At 44.9% G+C, this 10,917-nt stretch overlaps 1 pseudogene; it reads right to left on the reverse strand.

The window, feature by feature from the left end:
- Positions 1-317: 317 nt before the first annotated feature.
- On the reverse strand, positions 318-10,535 carry LOC114202559 (cytochrome P450 2B4-like; annotated as a pseudogene).
- Positions 10,536-10,917: the final 382 nt, after the last annotated feature.

The following is a 10,917-nucleotide window of genomic DNA, read 5'->3' on the forward strand; positions in this document are numbered from 1 at the left end:
CACCCAGGCACCCTTTTTTTCTTTTAAAGATTTTATGGACGATGTTTTAAAGTCACAAGCACAGAGGCTGAGGGCTGAAGTGGCCTTTTCAACTCAAGGAAAGAGCAGGAGGGTTGGGGGGTGGTTAGGTATACATGGGCCTCAGTTTCCCCAACTATGCTATGGATGGTGATGACACCAAGTACTGAAGGTATTTCTTGGCCCTGAAACCCAATGTTTTACTCTTCATCAACAGTGCAGGCCATCTGGGGATGAATGGTGTAGACAGCAGCCTGGACAAAGGAGAGACTACAGAAGGGAGAGTGAGCAGGGAGGAGTCAGGATGCCTCCGCGGATTCCCTGTGGGCAGAGGCGGGGGCTGGATGGAAGGGCTCTGAGAGGATCTGCATCCCTGGTCCCACTCCCTGGCGGGGCAGGAAGAAGAGCTGGAACTCAGGGGGCATTTTCACCAGCCCGTTCCTCTGGGGCTTGATGTCAATGTCTTCCAGGGCCTTGGGAGATCCCATGGTGAAGTTCTGCAGCACCAAGGTCAAGATCTGGAAGAGCTCAGAGCGGGCCAGGCTCTCACCCAGACAGAGGTGTCTTCCTGAGGGCGTGAGGGGGGGATGTGTCATTGGGGGCGCCCTCAGGAGCACTCAGCTGCCTACCCCCACTCTCCTGGACATTTGCATGCTCATTTACATAGATTTACATGTGAGGTACTTCTATTATTGACCTCAATACCAGCAACACCAGTGTACGTGTGCATGCATGTTTCCATCTGGTCCCACTTCTTCTCAGCCTGTCCTATATTGTGCCCTCCTCTCTCTCTCTTGGTCCCCAGTCTTTGCCTGTTAGGAGTTCTTTATCTTTCTCTGTGTATCTCTGGTTAAGTATATTCTCAGCTCACCCAATTTTTTGAGAAAATGTGCAAATAGTGGAAAAAATCTTGCTAGTGTGCCCTGCGTATGAGGAATCATGAGAGAGAGGTAGAGGGGAAATGAAGCCTCTGAGGTCCTGGGCCTCGGCCTATGTGCAGTACGCGGGCCCCAGTACTAAACAGGCTATTAAAATATAGAGCTACTGGGGTGCCTGGGTGGCTCAGTAGGTTAAGCTGCTGCCTTTGGCCCAGATCATGATCCCAGGGTCCTGGGATCAAGCCCCACATTGGGCTCCCTCTTCAGCAGGGAGCTTGCTTCTCCCTCTCCTCCCAACTCATGCTCTCTTTTGCTATCTCTGTCTCTTACTCTTGCTCTCAAATAAATAAATAAAATCTTTAAAAAATATATAGAACTACTTCTGAACCCTCAATGTGCTGTAGCTGCTACTCTAAGCTTCTGAGTGTCCCACTCTTCTGGTCACCTTGGCCTCCAAACCCCCCAGACCTACCCACAACCAGTACTAACAGCATAAGCCTCCCAGACCCGGTCCCCACACCCCAACCAGTGACAGATCCAATTGGTCGGTGGGCCCCATCATGCTTGATAAACATTCAGAATCGCACCCCTGCCTCTCATACCTCCCTGCAGGATGGGGTCAACCACCACAAAAGTGTCCCATCCAAATAGAGCCTGGGTGGGATCCCATCTGCTGGGAATTTTCTAGAACATAGCTAGTCTATGTCATTTTGTTATGGAAGCCTGAGCTGAGGGAGACAAAGAGCCTCTGTGAACAACAGCCACAATCTCTTCCCGCATTTCTTAGAAATAAATTTAGCCAGAAATATGCAAAACTTAATTAAGAAAACAAAAGCCTGAGATGCCACCAAATCATGCAAGAGTTGATTCAGTGGACACACACTCTAGTTTTGTCTGGGATATCTCAAACTTCTCAAGTTGTCAAAGCTATCCAAATTCATCTGCAAATTTGAGTTAATCCTAGTAAAATTCCAGTGGGATATTTTGAGACCTTGAAAAAAAAATTCTAACGTATACTTGGAAGAAAAACAAAATGTGTTACAAGAACCATGTAACTCTCTGAGAAAGAAGAGTAATGGAGGGAGACTAGACCCTGTAAAATAATAGAACTTATTATACAGGTATAATAATCCAAATAGTATGGTATAGCTAGAAAAAACACATCAGTGAATCAGTGTGGGTATGGGTTGGTATTAGTAAGCCAGGAATAGACCTAAGGAGATTTAAAATGTTAGCATATGATAAATTTCAAGTTAGTGGCTAAAAGTTGAATTAATTGATAGGTGAATCAAGGCACTTGTACACCTATAACAGTGAATGAATATTCCTTACATTTTTTGCCCTAGGTGCCTCCTGGGCCTCATTCTAGTCTGGGGCTTGGATTTCAACAACTAGCTAATAAGAAATAAGTCAATTCCTTTTCCTCTTTTCCTTTTCTTTTATTTACTTACCTATTGTCTACCTACCCATCACCTACTTTTGTGTGTGTGCATATGTTTAACAAAAAATTTGGAAGGACATCCTCTGTGATATTAACAGGTCTGGGTTTTGGAGCCCCTCTCTACTTGCTAGATGGGATGCTTCCCAATTCATGAATCAGTTAATAAAGCCAATTAGATTAAAAAAAAAAACAAGTCTGATTTTGGTAGTGAATTACAGGTGATTTTCACTTTCAATTATATTGCCTCCTTACCTGTATAAAAATTAGATATAATAAAGTTCTTTTTATTTTGAAAGAAAAGCTCAAATACCTTTCTCAATTCTTGGCACATAGCCAAGAATGCTCAATAATGGATCACTCATTTGTCTGTTCTTTGTGTGAGAATGTGCAAACATGTGTGTGTCTTTGTCTTTCGCTTCATCTCCGCCATTGACTTAGTCTCTACCTTCCCCATTTACCCCCTCCTTTTCCTTCTCCCCACACCATCTTTGTCTCTGTAGATTTCTTGCTTTCTCTTTCCTTCAGAATCCTCATCTTTTTCAAAAATCTTCACCCAGTGTTTGGGGTTGGACAAAGGGAGAAAGTCACACAAAGGGGAGGTGGTGAGCAGGTGTTCTCAAAATGTGGGGAAGGACCCAGCTTACCCAGGGAGAATGGGATAAAGTCCCCCTGTGTCCTGAAGTTGCCCTCTGCATCCAGGAAGTGGCCAGGGTGGAAGGCTTCTGGCTTCTCAAAGTGGCATGGGTCATGGAGGACAGAGCTCAAGATGGGATACACAGTAGTGTCCTAAGAGGGTATCAAAGCCAAAAGGACCCAAATGGGCATGAACAAGGAGTGGCTGAATCAATTATTGTACATCCACAATTGATTAATAATGAGCTTCATCCACTGTATGGTTCTAAGTTGGTGGCTGATATTTTGAATAACTTTGATTAACTTTGCCCCATTTGGTTAATAGTTGTGTCCCAAGCCTTCCAGGTATCCCCACCAACTACACAATCCCCAAGACCCTTTGGACTTCTCCATAATCCATCAACTAAAAGGTTCACATTTGGCTCAGCAGGAGCCTCCAAGGACCCAACTCAAAAACAAGAGCCAGGATCTACAGGCATACCTCAGAGATAATGCAGGTGTGGTTCCAGACTACCGCATTAAAGTGGGTCGTGCAATAAAGTAGATCAAATGAATTGTTTTATTTACTAGTGCATATAGAAGTTATGTTTATACTATGCTATATTAGGTGTGCAATAACATTATGTCTGGAAAAAAGTTTAATAATTGAAACTAATTAATTTTAAAATACTTTATTGCTAAAAAATGTTAACCATCATTTGAGCTTTCAGCAAGTCATAATCTTGCTGATGAAGGATCTTGCCCAATGTTGATGGCTGCTGACTGACCAGGGGGCTGATTGCTGATGGTTGGAGTGACTGTGGTAATTTCTTTCTTCCTTCGTTCCTTCGTTTCTCCCTTCCTTCTTTCCTTTCTTTCTTTCTTTCTTTCTTTCTTTCTTTCTTTCTTTCTTTCTTTCTTTCTTTCTTTCTTTTTCTTTCTTTCTTTCTTCTTTCCTTCTTTAATTAAAGTAAGCTTTATGCCCAGCATGGGGCTTGAACTCATGACCCTGAGATCAAGAGTCACATGCCCTACTGACTAAGCCAGCTAGGTGCCGCTGGTTGTGATAATTTCTTAAAATAAGACAACAATCAGTTTGCCTCATTGATTGACTCTGCCTTTCACAAACAATTTCTCTGTAGCATGTGATGCTGTTGGATAGCATTTTACCCACAGTAGAACTTCCTTCAAAATTGGAATCATTCCAGTCAAACCCTGTCACTACTTTATTATATAAGCACATGAGTATAAGAACATGTGATATTCTAAATCCTTTGTTGTCATTTCAACAATCTTAAAAACATGTTCACCAAGAGTAGATTCCACCTCAGAAAGCCATAAGATCACCATAACAAATATAATAATAATGAAAAAGTTTGAAATATTTCAAAAATTACCAAAATATGACACAGAGACATCAGGTGAGCAAATGCTGGTGGAAAAATGGCACCAACAGACTTGTTCAATGCAGAGTTGCCACAACTTTCGATCTGTAAAAACGCAATATCTGCAAATCGCAATAAAGCAACATGCAATAAAATGAGGTATGCCTGTGTTCTCATGGGTTAGTGCCCATTAGGTGATTAGATATTGTGAATATTACCCCTAGGTAATATTCAAGTATCTATGCTTGGGAATATGTGCAACCACAGAAAAAAATGAGTTAGAACTATAGGTATTGACTTGAAAATATACTGATAGCATACTACTGTTATATTATAAAAAGAAAGACACACACACACAAATACAAAATAAAAGATAAGTTGCACATTGCAATGATATGCACAGGAAGACAGGAGGGGAAGGAGACATGCACACTGGACACACAAGTTTCAAATTGATAGATAAAACATGAACCGAATCATCAGGGCATTGGCATGGCACAGTTAACTGTCTGACTCTTGGTTTTACCTCAGGTTGTGATCTCAGGGTCATGAGATCGAGCCCTGTGTCAGGCTCTGTGTTCGGCCAGGAGTCTACTTAAGACTCTCTCTCCCTCTGTTCTTCCCCCCATGTGCTTCTCTCTCAAATAAATAAATAAAACCTTAAAAAATATAAGCTCATCTTTGTATGTGTATATATGGGGTACATTTTCATATAAACTTAAAGAGATTATGGAAAGAGAAACATCAAACTTTGAATGTCTTCTCTTGAAGGAGGAAGGCAGGGGAGATGACAAAATAGCTTTTTAAAAAAAAAAAGCTCGGGGCTCCTGGGTGGCTCAGTCGGTTAAACGTCTGCCTTCGGCTCAGGTCATGATCCCGGGGCCCTGGGGCCGAGTCCCGCATCGGGCTCCCTGCTCAGCGGGGAGCCTGTTCTCCCTCTCCATCTGCCTCTCCCCCTGCTTGTGCTGTCTTTCTCTCTCTGTGTGTGTCAAATAAATAAATAAAATCTTAAAATAAATAAATAAAATAAAAAAACAGCTCTATTGTAATGCATATTTCGATAAGTATATGTTTTTTTTTCTCCCAGTGTATCCAACATCTAATAAAGGTGAAAAAAGAAAACAAAAGAAGGAAGGGAGAGGACTTTTCCACATTTCTAAAATCTCTCTCCCTCCCATAGAAATCTGGAAATAAAAATTCTCATTGTGGTCCATCAACCAGAGACATGAACCATAAGACTACACCAAGGTTCTGTGGCCTCACCTTAGGGAGATGATATCCCTGGAAGTGAGTGTCCTTGATGACTGAGTGGGGAATACCAAGGGGGATGACATCACCAAATCTCTGAATTTCATGGATGACAGCATCTGTATAAGGCATTTTTGCCCGATCTTCAAGGGCTGGGAGATGGTGTGAGCCAATCACTCTGTCAATCTCCATCTGGACTTTCTCTAAAAATGGTAAGGATGGAAGGAGGGGGTAACATCAGTGAATGCCAATAATAGTGCGCTCAACAAAGTCACACAAAAGATGACCTGCAGACTGGGTGAGGGGTGTCTTGTGAACTCTTTCCTAAGATGTTGGGTTATTATTCCTTCTCAATGAAAGGCTAGTGAAAGAAAGTCAAAGGCTTCATTGTGGGGAAGTCTTGTCTGATGTTTCCACTTTAGTTATGAGTGGGGATCACTTGGGTAATGATGGGTGGGTGGAAACTCATTCAATACTTAAGGCTACCTTTTTCTTTCTTTCTTTTTTTTTTTAAACTAAAAATGGGTGTGGCTGGGACTGATGTCATATCCTTTTGCCCCAGTAACTTTCTATGTGATCTTGAATAAGCCACTTCCTCACTCTGGCCCTCAAATTGATTACCTGTAAAATAGGGGAATTTGATTAGATAAGAGTTTCTCCAAGTCTGATCTGCAGACTGTGAGCATGAGAACCAACTGAGGGGCTTTTTAATTAGTTGTAAATCAACAATATACTCCAAAGAGTCAAGTCCTTTGTTAACCTCAAAGTGTTCTGTCAAGAACCATGTGCTTTTGTAGACTGCAAAATGCTTTGTGAATGGTACTCCTTGTGACTGGAGCACGCTTCCTACACCATATAGCACTTTACAATTCACCTTGTGTACTTTATAAGTATGAAAGTCCCTTTCAAACCATAGGGGCTTCATTAAATGAAAAACATTTTGTAAACTGTAAATTACCCTATCAACTCCAAAATGCTTTGTTAGCCACAAAGCTTTATAATAAGCTACCAATCCCTACAGGGGTGGATCTTTGCTGACAGAAGTTGTCTGTCCTCACCCATCACACAACCACCTACCAGCATGCCTGTAAGACCCTCAACTCTTTCTGGCCCTCGCCCACCATGAGCCTGGCTCATCTAAAACATCAGAGTTCTTAAGAAGGAGTAGAAACCCACGCAAGAGAGTGTTGCTGGAGCTCTCCGTGCTAGCGAAAAACAGCAAGAGAACCGTGTAGACAATGTTCTTATAGTGGAACTCACTCTCAGGATCAGAGCGCTCCTGAGGATAGCGATAGACAATCCCTAACATCTCTCCTAGCAAAGATTCTCAGCTTCTGGGTCTTTTCTCCCTGCCCACCTCCATGTTACTCTGTGCCAGTTTCTTTTCTTTCTTTCTTTCTTTCTTTCTTTCTTTCTTTCTTTCTTTCTTTCTTTCTTTCTTTCTTTCTTTCTTTCTTTCTTTCTTTCTTTCTTTCTTTCTTTCTTTCTTTCTTTCTTTCTTTCTTTCTTTCTTTCTTTCTTTCTTCTTTTTCTTTCTTTCTTTCTTTTCTTCTTTTTGGTATTTCCTTTTTTTTCTATTTAAGGCCAACAATGTAGCAAAAGAGTGGGCTCTGGAGCCAAACTGCCTAGGTTCAAACTAAAGTCCTACCATTCACTAGTTGGAAGTCTTTGGGTAAGGAGCTTAACCTCTCTATGCCTTAGTTCATCATCTGGGGTTGTTTTGATATTACGTTTGTAAGTACTCAATAAATGTTAAGGATTAATATTTTTTGGTGGTTCTTATCCTGTCTTTGGGTGTCTTGCTTTCCTTGCAGTTGTCCATCCAGGGATGATACTGAATATACTTAACAATCAGCAAGGCACTTCTCAGAAGAGACACGGGCCTCTCACTAATCAGAACAGACATGGGCCTCCAACCAATCAGAACAGAAATTGGTCTCTGACCAATTAGAACAGACATGGGCCTCTGACTAATTAGAATGGGAGGAGGTAAAAAGGGTCCCGAAGACCCCCTGTGTGGAGCAGGTGGTAGCTAGCTCTTTTAGTTGCTACCTCATAACATGCGTTCCAGGAGAACCTGGGGAAGCTGAGGAAGGACTGGGAGGCAGGAAGGGAGGGCGGACTAGTGGCTTTCTCAGCAATTTGTAGGGAAGTATTTAAACATTTAAATATCACATACATCATAACCAACCATATTAACTCAATGTCAGTAGTGTGCCCATCTCTTTCCCACCCACTCCCCCATCCAGCATGGTCCTTGCCTTGTCCATGCGGACCAGGAAGGAATCAATGAAGTCCTTCGGAGTGCTGGGGTCCAGCATTTCCCTATGCCTCTCGATGTTCTCAGTGATAAAATCTTCCATTTCTTTAATTTTGCTGTGCACGCGAGTGTGGATGCCAGGAAAGTGTTTCAGGATGCCGGAGAGGAGTTCAAACATCTACAGGGAAGCAAGGAGGTCCCAGAGTCTGTTCTCTCTGGGCTGGCACTGCAAGGTTGAGGTTAGCAGAGGAGAGCAATATCTGAAAGGCTTAATTCACCCCCTGGCCTTGGGGAATGTGCCTCCCTGTCGAGCAAACATGCACATACATACACATACTCAGTGGTGTGTGAAGGGTACAGCCTGCCCCAATCACACTTACCTCTACAGGGATTTCTTCTCTCATAGGCCTCCCTTTCCTGAGGCCGATTTCCCACCTCCAGTCTGACTCATCACCTTTCGATGCCTTCTTGCATCGGTGTTAGGACAAAAAGCATCTGGTTTTTGCCCAGGGTCCACCCATCCCAATTCTTGGCCCACCATGGAAACTTTGGCTTCACCTGGCCGTAGAAAGAGCTAGCAAGATCGGAGAGATCTTTCATTAAATGTAGCAACTGTAGGAATCTGGGGTCCTGGTAATTAAAGCGCTGGCCAAGGATGATGGTACAGATGATGTTAGCCATGGCGAGTAAACGACGAAGGTGGGATCCAGATAGGCCGCTGTGAACAGGAGTTCTGTTACAGTGGGGCCCTACATGGTCCTTCTGGGAGGCTCTGACCTGGCTGCTGCCATCTTAGCTCAGTTAGTTGGTTTCTTTCTCTTTCCCTTGGCCAGATGACTTTCGCTGGGTCTCTTATCATGCCTTTTTCTGGACATCTCCGGCTCTGTGTCTCAATGGTTTTCTTGGGCTCTGTCTGGGTCTGACTTTCTTGGTGCACCTGCATCTTTCTCTGGTCTTGTCTCTGACTCTTTGAGACTCAGCCCCTTCTTCTCTGTCCTTTCTCTTTTCATGGCCCTGTCTTCATGGCCCCCTCCTTGGCCTTGCAGTCACTTTGTGTCTTCCCTGACTCTATTCCTCTCTTTACCCTTTTCTTTCTAAGTCCTTTCCTTACAGTTTCTGCTTCTGGATCAATCTTTGTCAGTGTCCTGGGTTTTCCCTCTGACTTGCTCTCTCTGTCTGTCTGCTTTCTCTGCCTATTTCTCTCTCCATCCCTGTTTTCTTCATTCTCTTTCTCTTTTTCTGTCTCTGTCTCCTTCTCCCTTTCCCTGAACTTGTCTCTGTATCTCTCTGTCTCTATCTCTGGGTCCTTCTGTCCCTATCTCACCCACCCCCTGCCTGCCCGTCCATCCCCTGCCCCAGCCCCTGGGCTCACCCCAGGATTTCTGCAGCTCCTTCACCAGACACTGAGCCTCCTCCTGGATTCACTTCTTAATGCTCTGCTTCCCCATCCCAAAGTCCTCATGGTGAGCTGAGAGAATTGCCGAAGGGCTTTCCAAGACTTTCTACTGGCAAAGACCACACCTGATTGATGGGGCATGGAGGGAAGGTAGGGAGGAGGACACATGAGGTGTCCCCTCGTCTTTTCCCCAACCCCCACCCCTGTGCCCCACTCACCTTTTCCCCTGAGGATGGGATCAATGATGGCAATGTGCCCTCAGCCAGAGAAAGCCTCAGCTTGATCCATCAGAGCCTCCTTCACTGCCTTGTACCCACACAGGATGACAACAGGCCGGGGTCCCAGGTAGACTGTGAAGACGTCCCGTATTTCTTCTGCAGCTGTGGAGGCAGGGTCCAGCTCTCACTCTCTCACTCAAGAGAAGAGTCTTCCTCTTACACCTGGATCACACCCTCCAGCTTAGCCTAATGACCACCACCCGTCCCCATCGAATCCCTATCAAGGAAGAAGGGACACCTGAATGGTGGCCTCATCCAAGCCTCCCTCATATGCCCTTGCCCCAAATGTTCTCCTCTCTCAGCTCTTCCAAGAACTCTCCCAGCTTCGAATTTTAAAAAATGACAGAGACTCTGGGCACCTGGGTGGCTCAGTTGGTTAAGCGTCTACCTTCGGCTCAGGTCATGATCCTAGGGTCCTGGGATCGAGCCCCCCATCGGGCTCCCTGCGCAGCAGGAAGTCTGCTTCTCCCTCTCCCTCTGCCCCTCCCCTGGCTCCTGCTCTTTCTCTCAAATAAATAAATAAAATCATTTAAAAAAAATGACAGAGACCCCTCACATGTGAGCTCTAGTACCTCTCCCTCCTAAATCTTGCAGGACACAGCTCAAAGCCCCACATCTATCATCATAATTTATCCCTCCAGTCTATCTTCCCTGCATTCCTTCTTATAGGAATTCCAGAAGCTTCTCTCATGGACATATTGAGCCAGATGGCAGATGGAGGCTGGAAGAAGACAATCCCCAAGCTGGCCTGAGAAGTCCCACCCACAGTTTGAACCCCACTGCCTGGCTGCCTGTGAACTCTTACCTGTCCACTCACCTCCTGCTTTCCACCCTCTTCACCCTCCCCAACTCTCCGCCTGGAAGGTCTTGAGAAAGCCCTGGTGGTCTATTTGCAAAATGTTCCCCAGGAAGGGCAGAGGCCAAGGTCCTGGAGGGAGGCGGCCCCGGGAGGCTGGGTGACCCCAGAGTAGCAAGAGGCCAATAAGTACTGTGAGAAGCAGGAGGGCTGACAGTACCATGGTCCTGGCTGTGTCTGCCTTCTATCCTGCCATCCCTCTTTAAAGGGAGGCTGCTCTGTTGCTTGTCACCTTTTATCCCCCCGTGGTCTGTGTGGGTGGGTATGCCATAAATATACCTTGGGATACCTCTTGGTAACTCTCCAGTGGCAACAGGGAGCCCAAAGGTGGCAGGTGCTGCAGAAGCCAGGAAGTTTAGCATTTCACATGGGTCCCAAAACCATTCTATTGGCCTCTGGCTGGCCCAAGGTATCTTAGCAGGCAATGCCCTTGAACCTGGCTTCCTGAAGGAAGGATAGTGGTGCCCGCAGGTGGAACATGTAGAGGCTGGTGAGGGATGGTTGCACCACAAGGATGGCTCTTGGCCAGTTTTCTTAGAGGGTGG

The sequence above is a fragment of the Eumetopias jubatus genome, unplaced genomic scaffold (assembly GCF_037043125.1).
Source record: "Eumetopias jubatus isolate StellerSeaLion01/CBP00866 unplaced genomic scaffold, mEumJub1_p1.0 scaffold_10, whole genome shotgun sequence".
Taxonomy (NCBI): Eukaryota; Metazoa; Chordata; class Mammalia; order Carnivora; family Otariidae; genus Eumetopias; species Eumetopias jubatus.